The 15,837-nt window shown below is 40.8% G+C and overlaps 1 long non-coding RNA gene across 2 annotated transcripts in view; it reads left to right on the top strand.

Moving 5' to 3' along the window:
- Window positions 1–13,621, top strand: part of LOC310683654 — a 35,412-nt gene extending 21,791 nt beyond the window's left edge. For both annotated transcript variants that reach the window (XR_014514477.1, XR_014514478.1), the window contains 2 exons: window positions 5,994–6,112; window positions 13,311–13,621. This is a non-coding gene — a long non-coding RNA (uncharacterized lncRNA). The remainder of the gene's footprint in view (window positions 1–5,993; window positions 6,113–13,310) is intronic.
- The last annotated feature ends 2,216 nt before the right edge of the window (window positions 13,622–15,837 follow it).

The following is a 15,837-nucleotide window of genomic DNA, read 5'->3' as shown; positions in this document are numbered from 1 at the left end:
TCAATGGTCTGACTTGGAGTGAAGCAGCTTCCAATGTCCCTTTGAACTGCTGATTTCATTATGCAGTGAGAAAAAAGAGCTTGTTATCAAACTTCCCTTAAAGTGCAATCTTACACATGTTTCTTCAGAAGCAAATCCCTGCTTTATTCAAAGGAACCGACTCTCAATGTGTGGTTTTTAGGACTGCAGCTTTATACATATTTGCTTTGCTGTCATCCTATCAGCTTGAATGGAAGTTCATTAGCTGCATTTTATGTTCTACTAACGTGCCCATGACAACAACAACAACAACAACAACAACAACACATTATTATTATTAATATTATTATTATTATTATCCTGTTGTTGTTAATTTATTTATACCCTGCCCATCTGGGCAGCTCCTAACAATAATAATAACAACAACAACATCATCATCATAATAAAGTGATAAAGCATCAAACATTACAAACTTCCCTAAAATGTTTTTAAATATTATTTTATGTTATTTTTAAGCAGATTGTTTTACTGCATTGTTGTTTGCTGCCCTGGTGTCAAGAACTGGGCAGAGGAGGAGGAATGGTGGAGACCGCCACCCCATCCTGACCCTTCCAGGGAGGAGGAAGAGGACGACAGTTTAGAATTACAACAGTGGTTTGCGGGAGGTCATAGCTCAGAGGCAGATGAGGGGGAAAGTTGGGAAATAATGGGAGAGGAGGAGCAGGCAGAGCCGGAGCAGCAGCAGCAGCAGCAGCTGGCTGGTTGTCATTAGAAAGCATTCCAGACCCACCTTCTTCCAGAACCCGGCAAGCCTTAAAAGTAGGAGAGCAAAAAGCTCAAAGACAGAGGGCACATAGCAGCACCCGTAGAGGAGACAATATGAATGACGAATGAGAAAGTGGGAGAGAAGGGGTGGAGATTCACTCGGGATGCCATTATCCAAGAGGCTGGGTTCTAGAGCTTCTCTCTGTAATGTTTGAAATAAAAAAGTACGGTAAGAATCTTTTCCTTGTCTTTATATTATCCTGGGCAACCAGCTGGGAGCCGCTGACAGCATCCTGATATCTGAGCTCTATTGGGAGGAAGGATAGAATAGAAATTTATTAAATAATAATAAAACAACTTCTGGAGGGCTGCAGGTTTCCGATCCCTGACCAGCACCACATTTATTGTTGTTATTAAGAATTACATCTTTCAGTCAAGTGATTATTTGGGTGCAGAATTTAGTGTCTAGGCTGCTTTCATAATAAAAAATGGGAAACAATTTATAGCTCTGCAGTGCACCAAGTAGGTATGGTGACTCACAGTATTAGAGGAATCAGAGCTGAAAAAAGCGAATAGACATAACGTCACATTTTATTGCATTTTTAGCTTGTCACAGCCTTTGCGTTTCTACGGTAAATGTAGCTGTATTTGCATTTATTCTAATGCTCAGTGCCTCGCTTCAGAGTTGTCCAAATGATGTATGTAGGCGTTAAAAGCATTCGGGGGAAATGGAAGTGTTTGGATAAGACTTTCGGTTTTTTAGATGTGTCATAGTTCAAAGTCATTAGAGTCTCGATTCTTTCAGATTACCTATTTTCTTTTCTAAAAAATAAAAGAAAAAATAAAATACCGGCTGCAGATCATCGGCTTCAAGCTTCCTCAGATTCCCTTGGGAAGGCACATTGACACTGAGAGCAAACATGACGTGCTCAGCTCATATGACAAGTTACAGCAATTGGGCTTGCATTTTGCTACTTTTTGCATGTGCATCCTTCACTCATGTGCTGTCAGCTGCAGAGTATGAACACAATTCAAAAATGGAAGAGGGTTTTAAATTAATGCATCGCATGAAGGCTGTAAGGCATAGGTCCTAGGCAAATGTTTTAGTTTAAACTGACTTAGAGCGGTACCACATAAGAAACATATGTCGGCTGCCATAAAATAAGGCCTATATTGAGTTTCTCCTTCATCTCTGGAACGTCCAATGCCGATTAACCTGTGTCTTGAGTCTTAACATCATTATTCTGAAAGCCTATATCAACGGTTGGCAGTGCAGAACAGGCAGGAGGTCATCGCTCACCTGCCTTCACAGTCTTCAGCATAACTACGGCAGAACCGGATTTATGGTGGCGAGTACAATCCCCCCAAAGGGATGCGGGTGGCGCTGTGGGTTAAACCACAGAGCCTAGGACTTGCTGATCAGAGGTTTGGCAGTTCGAATCCCCGCGATGGGGCGAGCTCCCGTTGCTCGGTCCCTGCTCCTGCCAACCTAGCAGTTCAAAAGCACGTCAAAGTGCAAGTAGATAAATAGGTACCGCTCTGGCGGGAAGGTAAACGGCGTTTCCATGTGCTGCTCTGGTTCACCAGAAGTGGCTTAGTCATGCTGGCCACATGACCCAGAAGCTGTACACCGGCTCCCTCGGCCAATAAAGCGAGATGAGCACTGCAACCCCAGAGTCGGTCATGATTGGACCTAATGGTCAGGGGTCCTTTACCTTTACAATCCCCCCACAGGGGGCTGAGCCACAGGGAACTGATCAAAAATGATGATGAATGATGATGATGATGACAAACAGAAGGTGAGAGGGAGGAGGGCATGCAAGTAAGAAATATTGAGGGGGTGCCAAATTTTGTCCTTGCTCAGGGCCATATTACCAAAGTATGACCTGACTGCTAGCTCCTGTGCGACAGCTGGGTGAGGCATGAAAAACTCAGTGCGGTGTGGCTGCTGAGGTGGAGCCAATCCAACAATGCAAAGGAACATTTAAGTTGTATTGCATATTATGAACCAGTAGAGGGTATTCAACATGGGATTGCCATTTTTGGCAGTAGCCTTGCTGTTTTTGAAAAGCTGTATCTCTTCTCTTTGAGTTTCAATTTTTTAAATTAAATTTCTGTTTTAAATTTTAGAATATTCACTTAAACAACCTTAAATTATCAATGACTTCCCCTCCTCTCTTTCCATGGTTCATTTTGCACAACATAAATCCCTGCGTATTTTATATAAACTGAACCATTCCGTATTCCATTATTACATCCATCAAAACTTATTTACACTGTTGAATTTATCTTAATGCGGCCCACGTTTTCAAATAAACACAAATTTCCTCCATATATTCAATAAACATTTCCCAATCTTCTTTAAACATACGTTCTTCTTGTTCTCTTGTTCTATATGTTAAGATTGCAAGCTGCACATATTTAATCAATTTAAGTTGCCCATCTTGTTTAGTTGGGACTTAGCTCGTTTTCCATTTTTGGGCTAACAAAACACGGGACGTGGTAGTGGCATATATAAATAAATATCTCTTCCCTTTGTAGCAGGCTGGGTTTACTTATATAAAACATCACAATTCAGGTGCGCATTGTTAGATTCAGATACCATATCTCTATTAAAGATAGGAACCGAAGAGTTAGCTATTTCAAAATTAAGTCTAGGTGTGCAGCAATGCTGGGTTTTACTATGAAAGAAATGAAAAATAATTTAGCTCCTCTGTGGGGTTTCCACATTGAGAATTTTGCATGGGTTTCTGATGGATAGAACTGGAGAGTGTAGGAAGACGATCAGTTGAAATGATCAGTGTCATGAATCATCCTCTTATGGAGAAATTGGGGCTATTTCCTTTTTCTTCTTTACCTGAGGAAGGGGGAGAACAAGGGGCATGACAGGAGCATATGAAGGTGGGATGGATACAGGGAAAGTGGATCGAGATAAGGACTAAATCTCCCCAAACATCAAGAGGATCATTCAGTGAAGCTGGGAAGCAGCAAATCTGGGACAATGAAAAGGATGCATCAACATACTGGATGGAACATATCATAGAAAATTGTGATAGTCTTTTTTTAAAAAAAAGGGGGTGGAGTGGGTGGGGCTTGAAAAAGAAATGCCCAAGATAAAATGCCCTTTGTCTTCCCTACCTTTGCAATGAAAATACAGTGGTACCTTGAGTTAAGGACTTAACTCGTTCCGGAGGTCCGTTCTTAACCTGAAACTGTTCTTAACCTGAGGTACCACTTTAGCTAATGGGGCCTCCCGCTGCTGCCCCGCGATTTCTGTTCTCATCCTGAAGCAAAGTTCTTAACCCAAGGTACTATTTCTGGGTTAGCGGAATCTGTAACCTGAAGCGTCCTGAAGCGTCTGTAACCTGAGGTACCACTGTATGCTGTGCTGTCATGTTGCTGAGTCGACACATATAATATATTATAATTGAACTTTGAATATTGAAAGCAACTGTTCCCTGCCCCTTTCTAGCTATGTTTCAAAGGAATATAGGTGGAAAGCCTGCTAAAAGAGCACTTAAACCTTATAGCAGTAAACATCCCAGCCAGTATCTCCCATGTAGCTCATGAAAGGTCTCAGTCAATACCCCCTCAAAATCCACAATACAAGAGAGACTGTTTGCTTGTCCTTCTCAGTTCCTCTCCTACATTGAAACAGATATCTATTTTGCCCAGTAACTCCCCCCCCCCACAACATAGACCACAATCTACCCCCGCTGAAATGCATGGAAGATATGCAAGAATATTACTGATTTGGCACAAGAGAAGATTCCAGTGGATTGTGCCCATAATCTTTTCATATATCACTTTGTATTTATAGTAAGTTTAAGAAAGACAAAGAAAAGGAAGAAACTGTTTTGCTTAGTATGAAAGAAAGCCACAAAATGAGCATTCAGCATGAGGAGTATGTCAAGGAACAACAGTACCTTATACAACACTCTGGAAAAATGGTAAAAAGTACAAGTGTTCACACCATATTGTAAAGTAAATTCTTTAGAAATTGCTCTGTTATCTCAGAGGTAGCAGACATACCATATGCCGTGTCTAGCAGTTGCTATGGTAACTACTCTTAAAATTTTAACACAGGAGAAATGGTTGCCTAAAATCTCCATGGCTTGGGAGGCCATATTCTGCTCGATGGTTAATGCCCTGAGCTTCATTAAGAATCTTAATGCAGATTTAGAGTTCCATTTTAAAAAAATGTATTTAAATTGCATCATAATTGTGGGATATGGTAGTATTTGATACTTCTGGTTTTAGGTAGGTTCACACATTACAGTTGTGATACTGAACCTGCCTGAAACCTTATTTGCATTGTGGCTCCTTAATATGGAACCTGAGGTGTGCAGTGCGGTGTATCTTGTATGCATGTATTGATTGCCCCAGTCATGGACAGTCTCTGTGTCATCACCCAGCTATTCTAAAAGTGGCACACTGCATCCAGGAAGCTATAGCAGTGAGATGGGCTTGGCCAATATTGCAAGTCACTCTTATGACCACCATTTTATTATTATGCAGAGGCTGTTTCAAGTGGTCTTCACCTGGCTATTGCACAGCACACATTTTCCCATAGGAGCAAAACAAACCACAATACACTCAGCTAAACAGCTGCAAATATAAGGTTTTAAGTGTGTTTTAAGTGCATTATACAAATGAGACACTAGATGGGGCCAGTGAGCTGATGGCAAATTCTACATATATTTTTAAATGTTTTTTTAAAAAATTCACAGCATTTTTTATATACAAGTAAACGAGTTCAGTATACAACATTAATGCCAGTCCTGTCTACATTTCCTCAATCACTGCTTGAAAAAAAAAACATTATGAGAAGCAAGAAGAGGTCCATAGCTAAATTGGGTGGGGTGTGTGTGAAGTGCCTGTTTTGGAATATTGGGGTTTTCCAAAGGGAAAGAGTAGGCTTATCTTTATAATATATTCTCTAAAACGGGCTCCCTAAAAACGTTACCTAACTCAGAATTTGATGGCTGCTTTCTTTCCTCACAAAACAGGAGTACCCAGTTTTAGGAGAATAAAAAATACCGGCAGTTTTCACAGAAGGAAAAAGGGTGTGCAGAACAAGGCCAAAACCAAAGGGGTCTAGGGGTCAAAATACCTCCTCTGTGAGGAAAGCTTAAAATGTTTGTGGAATGTTAGTTTTTTTTGGGGGGGGGGGGACAAGTAATGGAACGGGGGAATTCTAGACAGCATGGTGAAGATAAAGTACATAGATAATTTCTCTCTCTCTCTAGAACCTGAGGTCATCTGTCAAAGTTATTCTCAGGATAGAGAAAAAGAAGGGCTTCTTCCCCAAAAGCATACAATGGAAATCACCACCACAGGATGAAGTATGGCTACTCACTACCACAAGGTGAAGTTTAAAGCCAACTTAGATGGCTTTAAAAGGGGGCATTAGACAAATTCAAGGAAGATAAGACTATTAATTGCTGCTTCTAGTAGTGCTGCTAGCTCCAGGATCAGAGTCAGCATGCCTCTGAATACCCTGGGGGACTAACAGCAGGCGAGTGTTGATAGAGTTAGCTGCAAAAACATCTATATTTTTAGACAGTGATACAAGATACATATAATGGCATTCATAGGGTCACAGAAACACGCAAGGGTTATACTGTGTAGGGATGGATGAATCTGTCAGTTTTGGTTTCTCTCTGTTTCTCCTTTTTTGGGTCTTATGTTTGGTTCACCTCATTTCCCCATACTTTTCTGAATTTTTCATTAAACAGCCTCACGAAAATTCGCATATATTTTCATCTGCATTGCTGCTAATATGCACAGTATAATACACAATTTTGTCTAGTATATGAATAACAGAATGCATTTTTTATTTTTTATTTTCATTCATGCACAAAGTTTTCCACTAATCTATGCAGTTTTGTACGCATCCTTTGGTTGGAGAACGGCACCACAAAATCTGGAGAAGGGCAAATGACCTGTGTTTCGCTTCACGTACTGTTTTGCGAAGTATGAAAATACGTTCATATTAAAATGCGAATATGATCTCCTCCATCCGAAATGCTATGTCGATGTAGTCAATTGCCCATGTATAATCTTCACTGCAACATCACTTTAAAATATCAAGCAGTGGCCCCATCTGCAATACACATCTGAAGCATCATCATACCACTTTCAATAGTCATGGCTTCCTACCAGGAACCCTGGGAACTGCAATTTATTAAGGGCGATGAGAGTTTTTAGGAGACCCTTATTCCCCTCAAGTGTGCCTCTGAATTTGAGTTAGTTGTGGTAAAAATAACAATTAACCCAGATGGTCACATGTGCCACAAGAATCACCACAAGAAATTATCAATATTTGAGTAAGCAGTTACCAGATCATAGACTGAATGACGGACGGATTGATTGCATTTATATGCCATCTTTCTGTGAAGTCACCTAATTTTCAAAAGCCAAAACAAATAGATGGTGCAAAATATAAAGTTGGCCCTGGGGGTTGGGGAGGAACAGTTTGACTTGAATGGGCCCTGATGTTGGCCACATTCACACCATAAATTTAAAGAACTATGATACCACATTAAACAATCATGGCTTCCCCCCCAAAATCCTGGGAGCTGTGGTTTGTAGAGGCTGCTGAGAGTTGTTAGGAGACCCTTATTCCCTTCCCAGAGCCACAGTTCCCTGAGTGATTTCATAGTACAGTCATACCTCGGAAGTCGAACGCCTTGCGAGTCAAACGTTTTGGCTCCCGAATGCCGCAACCCTGGAAGTGAGTGTTCTGGTTTGCGAACATTCTTTGGAACCCGAACGTCCAATGCGGGTCCGCGGCTTCTGATTGAGCTTCCTGCAGCCAATCGGAAGCCGCACCTTGAATATTATGGAAGTCGAACGGACTTTCGGAACGGATTCCGTTTGTCTTCCGAGGTACGGCTGTTTTTTAAATGTTTGGTGTAAATGTGGCTGCTGTCTTTGCATGCACGCTCTTCTTCCTTCACACATGGCAGTTGGTATCCATTCTCCCTGTGAGGGGACAGTCTGGCAGGAGCAGGCCCTGGTGTGGTCTTTGCCTGCCTCTCTTGTTTTTTTCTTCCTTTCCACAGGGATGTTAAAAACCTGGTAATAACTAGCAGCCTCCACAGTGGACAATACTACAGTGGTACCTCAGGTTAAGTACTTACCGTAATTTGTTGTGGAGGTCCGTTCTTAACCTGAAACTGTTCTTAACCTGAAGCACCACTTTAGCTAATGGGGCCTCATGCTGCCACCGCGCTGCCAGAGCACGATTTCTGTTCTATCCTGAAGCAAAGTTCTTAACCCGAGGTACTTTATCTGGGTCTGTAACCTGAAGCGTATGTAACCTGAAGCGTATATAACCTGAGGTACCACTGTACACTGCAGGTGCTTTTTCTATATATTAAAGATTTCTATCCAACCATCCAAACGGGATTTTAATCTCCTAAATGTTGGTGCATTTGTGAGGGTCGGTGGCAGAGGATCGGCCAAATACACACCAAGTCTCAGAATGTGGCCACCTCTGCCTACCCCTGATTCTGGACAGGTGCATTACCTGCTCCCAAATTTGCTTTTTGGGATGGAAAATAGATGGGCAAAAACTCTGGGGAGTTCTGAAAGCACATCAGTTTGATTTCGCAATATTAGGGAATCTGAACAACTAAACCATACTCCTTCGTTTTTGGCTCAATTATATTCTTTCAAAGGATGTGTGAAAAAGTAATGGGCCACACAATTAGTAATTATAAAAGAACAGAGTTGCCTGTGTTTTTTTGGAACTTGTGCATGGAGAGCTCAAATGTTATCGTTGCAGGATTTAATTTAACGATCATTTATTCCCAAACTTGGCTGTGTGCTTTCATTATTCTCCATGCCCTGGTGTGTGTGGTTAAATGACAGAATCATTGGGAATTCTGCACATGTCCTCATCCCAATAAACACATTTTAGATGTGGCATTTTGGGGCATTTAATCACCAAGTATCCATCTTGTCTTTGAAGCTGGCTACATGCTACAGTGGTACCTTGGTTTTTGAATGTAATCCATTCTGGAAGACCGTTTGACTTCTGAAACGTTCAAAAACCGAAGCATTTACTTATGGAAGCATTTACTTACGGAAAACTAAATACGGAAGCAATATGGCATGTTCAACTTCCAAAAAGCGTTTGAAAGCCAAAGCAGTTACTTCCGGGTTTTTGGCGTTCGAAAACCAAAACGTTTGACTTCTGAGATGTTCGAAAACCGAGTTACCACTGTATAGGCTAAATGGTAGCTATAAGCTGCCTCTGATAGGGCTGCCTCCAGGTCTGAGGGACCCCTTTTGGGCCTGCTTCATGTGCATCGGTTTGAGACTGTGAGGCTCAGTGAGGCCCTCCACTGCTGTGGGGAGGCCCGGCCCCTCAAGTTTTTGGGGGCTCAGCCCCATCCCTGCAAACTTTGGTACCATAGAGTTGGTGCCTATCATTCCCAGGATTCTTTGGAGGAAGTAATGTGCTTTAAATGCATGTGGTGTACACAGCCAGTGAATCATGCCAGTGCAAAAAGAGTCCCTCACTTGTAGCAGGCCAGGGCAGCCCATTCTCCCAGAAAAAAGCAGTGTTGTGGAATGTTCTCTCCCAAGCCGTAGGGAGAAAACTGCAGGAAACTGTTCACACCATTTCATTTCTTCACTGTTTATCTGCTCTACACAGACTTACGGACGACTCTAGGGAAAGAAAAAACACAAAGGATGATATAACTAACAAACATGACGTGACTGACAACTGGGCAATGAGGATGTACATTTTAAAACACAATACGGAAACGGTGAGAATTCATTAAAGAAAGCAGTGGTAGGCAGGCTGATTGGATGAAGATGACTTCATTCCTGCTTGATGGTATGTTCTGCAATAATTCTCTGCTTGACATTGTGTTTGGGGCTGCAGAACATTCATGATTTCAGTCTGACCCCAGCAATTCCACCTCCTGCGTGGAGAGCATTTGCTTGCAGGAGGTGACCTGCCGCTGAGTATACATCAAGGCACTGATGTTCACAGTATAGCTGATAACTGGTGGAAATGAAATAATCTGTATTGACACATTTGGAAGTTTCACATCTTATCCTACTTAACATGCTAACGTGATAATTGCTAGACTGATGATTTTTCCAGTGACACATCTCCCTTTGTCAATATTTAGACCTGTGTATAGAAAGCTTATCTAACACACCTGGCTAATTTTCACTTAATTTAAAAATAAATGGAACATGTTTAGCTTGCAGGGTTAGTGGAACAAAAATAAAATGGAAAAGGGAAGGTTTCTTTTTTACCATTTTCTTTCTTGAAATATATGCACATTGTAGAGTTACTGATACACAGGACTAGAGAATGGGCAATAAGGATAATGGATTCTCTCCTAAATCCCCTCTTTTAAAAACTTCATTCAGGTCAAAGGTTGGCAAAAATTAATTCCACTGACATAAATCCTGACTTGAGTGCTATCTATTCACCATTCTACTTATCAATTTATTTATGAGTACACACACACACACACACACACACACACACACCAGAGATTGTAGGGAGGCTTATGAATAAAAACAGTGGTACCTTGGGTTACAGACTCCGCTAACCCGGAAGTAGTACCTCAGGTTAAGAACTTTACCTCAGGATAAGAACAGAAATCGTGCAGCGGTGGTCCAGTGGCAGTGGGAGGCCCCATTAGCTAAAGTGGTACCTCAGGTCAAGAATGGTTTCAGGTTAAGAACGGACCTCCGGAACTAATTAAGTTCGTAAGCAGAGGTACCACTGTGCAGTCAATTGAAGCCACTATTGGTGATTTTTACTGGAACTGTAAAATAACAGGGTGACATCTGGTTTTGTATGTCAGTGAGCAAACTGGACTTCCACACACAGAAATTCCTCTTCCTTTCCTGATCCTGCTCTTTCCCATGCACCCAAATTTTGCTCTGGGGGGTTGGAGGATCCTCCTGAATAGATCTGATGTCACAGTGGGCTGCAGGCAGAAGAAATTCAATTGCATAAGAAATTTCTGTTCACATGACATTTCCCAGAATGTTTAAAAACTTGTTCCTTGTTCCCAGCACCCTAAGTGGTGAGATGATTTTGGGACAGCACTCTTCTGTGTTTGATTTCCTTTGGGAGGAGAGATCACTGTAAGCTTCTGGCATTTTGTAGTAACACAAGAAGCTGCTGCCTTATACTGAATCAGAGAATTGGTCCATGGCTGGCAATGCGTCTCCAGGATTTTAGTCAAGGATCTCCCAGAGTCCTACCCAGAATTAATCCTGGGACCTTCTGCATATCCAACAGATGCTCTTCACTGCTCTATGGACCACCCTTGATAATATTTAACTTATTTACAAATATGCAAGCCATCAAATACACCAGCCTTCCATATAAAGTGAACCTACCCTCAAGTTTCATTCCTCATTTTCTTTTGTTGCTATTAGGACAATGTCTGAATGATGCCAAAAGGATTCAGAGTTTGCGTTCCTATTTGTGTAGCATTTTGGCCTGCTTTCTGCCAACACCTGAAGACATTTCTTCCCGACCAGTTTTTAATTTTGCTGTGACAACTATGTTTTTTAGTTCTGTTCTAGCTCTCTTTGGTCTTATAGCAACTTTTTTTGATGTAATGCTATTTTTATTTATTTACTGCATTTTTCATGATTTTATAATTGTTTTCTTTGCTTTACTAGCTGCTTTGAATGACCTCCCTTGGAGTGAGAAATGTGGGTTATTAATTTTTATCACACATCTCTCTCTCTCTCTCTCTCTCTCATCTATCTGTCTATCTATCATCTATCTATCTATCTATCTATCTATCTATCTATCTATCTATCTATCTATCTATCTATCTATCATCTATGTCTATCTAATCTATCTATCTATCATCTATCTATCTATCTATCTATCTATCTATCTATCATCTATCTATCTATCATCTATCTATCTATCATCTATCTAGTCTGATTTCCCACTATGACAGCCAGTGTAATTTTTCATTTGATAACAGCCTAGTGCTCCTGCCCTGAATGCTGGAGACATTACTAGCCATGATGCAGCTGAATGAAACATATGAAGACAAAAGAAAGATTCTGATTTACAATGTCAGTTTTCAAGTGGTGGCTGAAGTTCCAGAAGGTGCTAGCATCCTGATCTAAGGTCACATGAGGATTGTCACACAAGGCAGGGCATTCTTAGTGGTAGCACCATGTCTGTGGAAATCTGTCCCAAGCTAAATCATGTTATACTTCAGCTGTGTTCAGGCGCATTTTGAAAACTCGCCTGTTTGCCCAGTCCTTTTGGGTGTGATTGGTGTTAGGTAGGTAGTATCTGCTGCTATTTTTATGGATGTGGATCTGTTTGATGTTTTATATATTTTTATGATTAATGCATTGTTTTATGTTGCTAGCTTCTCTATGTTCCTTTTTGGGAGAAAGGGTGGGATGTAATAATGACCAATAAATAATATAAAGGTGGGCTACACCAATAGCATTCCTGTATGAACTACTTCAGTAAGAATTCCAAGTAGATGTCTATGATTGTGCTGCTTAATACAAGGAGAACGATGGAGAGAGACAGAAAGAAGGAAAAGAGACAAACAGACAGAGAGAGAAACTGATATACATAATATTAAAAGTAGGTCCCTTGTCACAGGTTGGGGTTAAAGGTCAGGTCTAAAAACTTTAAAGACGTCTGTCCTATAGAACATATGTGTATAATATCCCTGGATCTTGTTAGCAAGCAAACTTTCAAGTCAACTTGTATCCTATAATGCTTCACTGTTTTATGGTATAATCAACAACAAAAGTAGGTCCAAGATTTGGAGTTTGAGATTCCTGCTGCTTGAGTTTTTCATCATTGGTAAATGTTTGGCAAATGCTGATTGTGATCAAAATACAAACATAATTTTAAAAAGAGAACTTGCATTACCAACAGTTTAGGCTGTTGATTTTGTCATAACTTTGAGAAGGATACCAAATTCAGTTAATGGGTTAGAAAATAAGGGGGAAGGGCACGTGCATGAATATATTTATGTACAATGACATTATGCGTTTTTAGGTCATTGTGAACCATTAAATCCTTGAAGCTCTCTTCTATCTACTACTTACTGCATCTGAAAACTAATGCTTTGCATGGGTCCTAATGACTATGGCGTAAGTGCAGAACTATAAACCATAATGTGACACTCTGAATGCAGATACATCCATGCAATGTGGGGGATCATGAAGAAGCCAATGAGTTATTGTTCCGTATAGTGTGCTATCAAGAAGAGTGTCTCTTCTGTTCTTACTGCTAGAAAGGTTTCAGACCGATTGGATTATCTGTGTTTGCAAACTCCTCTTTAACCCAACTGCACATGAAATCCCCTGCCTTGCTGCTTTTCAGACTATGAGTGGCATCTGTCCTTACCCTGTCATGCCAGCATAGCTTTGTAGCACGGACTTGTTTTGTGAAACAAGCCTAATTTGCAGTGCTAACAGTGGGCAATCACTAATCTTTTTGTCTCTGCTGGCTGTGTGATTATGCTGCATTCAGCGTTGAGATCTGTTTTGAAATTCAATTTTTGTTCATTTATTCCCAGTGTCACAAAGCAATCTGTTGTCAAGTCCTGTTTTGTACATTCACGGGGAAGAATCAAGCAAGAAGTTTGTTTCTGCGTGATCATCATCATCATCACCACCACCACTACCACCACCAGGCCTTTATCTTACAGCTGCATGTTCATTAATGTATTTTGCTTTTGTCTCTATTCTCAATTTGTGCTGAGGAAAACACATTTCTCTCAAAGAGTTTGCTTTTATTGCATGTCTGATACTTTGCCCCTTGTGCTGGGAGTCTTTGCATTGTGTTGTGATTGCCTCCACATTTATTAGAAACAAATCTGGTCTCTGCCACTTGTTTACCCTCATTGTGTCTTTATGTATGGGTATCTGTTTTTAATTAGGCACACTCTAAATCATTCACTGCTTGCTAACACTTTCATTGGGGAAGCACAGTTTTCAGTAACCTCGCAAATATCCTGAGTTCTTTGCAAAATCAAATCCGTATCTCAAAATAACTTTGTCATAGTCTCTTGTTAGCAGTGACACACACACACACATATATGCAGACATACAATCAGTCTGTAATTAATCCATCTGTTAGCTGTTCAATTTTACACTGTGCATTAATTATGTGCTTATTTTCCACAATGCAATGGTCAATGGTTTATCCTTGTGTCAGCTGACTAAGAAAGGATGCAGCTAGCTCATGATACACACTCATTAACTCCATTTCCATTTGCAATCATAATCCACAGCCCAGACAAGACAATGTTAATCTGGATTTACTGCTATTAGTCAATGGGGCTAAATCAGCCTGAAGCACCATATTTAAGCTTTGATGGTTTTCTTTGTTTTCTTTAGAAGGAGTAGCCCATTCTATGTCCAGAGTGTAGGGTTTCCCATAATGCTGTAATCAATTTTTTTCTAAAATATTGTGGCTAGTAAAGTACAATATCACTACTCACATTGCCTCCTTAATTCTAGAACATATTCAGGTGCATCCTCTGATGATTCTCTAGGCTAGCCTTCAGAGCCCTCCAGACTACAACTCTCATCAGCACCAGCTAGCCTTGGAAATCAGGCTTCCCTGCAGCAAGGAAGACCCCTGGACTTGCGGAGCCTTTGGTGTGTTCTGGAACCCTGGAAAACCGGGGTTCCAAAATGTATGGGAGCTTTCATGAGTATAGCAGGCTCTTCTGCTGCAGTCATCTTTTAACTTGTGGAGGGCAGTGGGTATGGACACAGTGTGGCAGAATAAACACACTTGTGCATGCTTCCCCCCTATGTTCATTCAAATCCACATATCAGAGGTGGCTAACTTTCAGTCCAAGCCAATTTGGGTGTCACAGGGATTTACTGGAGGAGGAGAGGTAAGCCCCAATGTACTAGCAGAAATCCTTTTATAGGATTGTGCTAGCAGAACGGTTTAGTTGAATCTCCATGTTGGAGAACCTTCAAGGCTCGGATGCATGGGTCATAACTACTAGAAAACATGTGTTCTGTGTAGTAGGCCTAACCCTGTGGAACTCCACCCCCCCCCGAGATTATAAAGGCACCCTCCTTGCCTCAGGTGCATAACTAAGTCTTTTTTTTTGTTCCAGCAGGCATTTTAAGGTAGGGTTTTGTTTTATTGTCCATTTTCTGCAGATTGTTTTTTATGTACGCTGCTTAAAAATGTGAATAATTAAGTTTGGATAGAAATTACCGTATTTTTCAGTGTATAAGACTAAGTTTCCCTCCTAAAAAATAATGTCAAAAATTAGGGGGAGTCTTATACGTGGGGCCACCTCCCTCCATTTTCTTAAATCTGAGACCCCCAAAATACGGGACGTCTTATACATGGGGGCATCTTATAGATGGAAAAATATGGTAAATAAAAATAATATCTCCAGAATCATTCTCTCCAAATCTTTCTCTCTTTTTTATTTTGTTACTGGTGTGGCAGTCAAAGTGATAATAGTGACCTGAATGAGGTCACTCAAGAAATCTATGGCTGCAATTTAAAGATAGGAGGCCTTTGTCTCAACTTTTCTCAAGTAAGAACATTTACTTACCATCAATCTGTGGTCACTGCAGTATTGCCAAGTTGTTATAAGAAACTCTTATGAATCCAAATTATGCATTTGCACTAACAAGGCTGCTTAGGATCTTCCACATTATTTACTAGAATGTAATACCTTGAACACATCTGGACAGGAAGTGCAACCCACAGAACAGCAATTTGTGGTTAAAAACCCTGAAATAAAAACTGTGTACCAGGGTGATTGTTTCTGTCTTGGCTGTCACTGTATATCTTTGGTTTGTAACAATAAACATGATTGATTGGTTGAAGTCCAATATTCTTTCCACTGGATCATTCTGTTTGTCATATTGCTTTTCACTTAGTCCCTGTTTGAGAAAGGACAGAACCCACCATGTGAAGAAAGGCCTCTTTTTAGTCAGCATGCTTGACTCTTCCAAAGACATGATTATAGATGAGCTTCTTCTTGCTTGCTTGGCAATTTCCAGCTCATTGTCTCATCTCATGTTCCAGGCAGTGCTGCCAAACAGTGAGTTCTCACCATC

This window comes from Podarcis tiliguerta, assembly GCF_965153285.1.
Source record: "Podarcis tiliguerta genome assembly, chromosome: 1".
NCBI classification, from domain to species: domain Eukaryota; kingdom Metazoa; phylum Chordata; class Lepidosauria; order Squamata; family Lacertidae; genus Podarcis; species Podarcis tiliguerta.
Note: the sequence above shows the minus strand (reverse complement) of the source record. Positions and strands in the feature narration are given on the sequence as shown.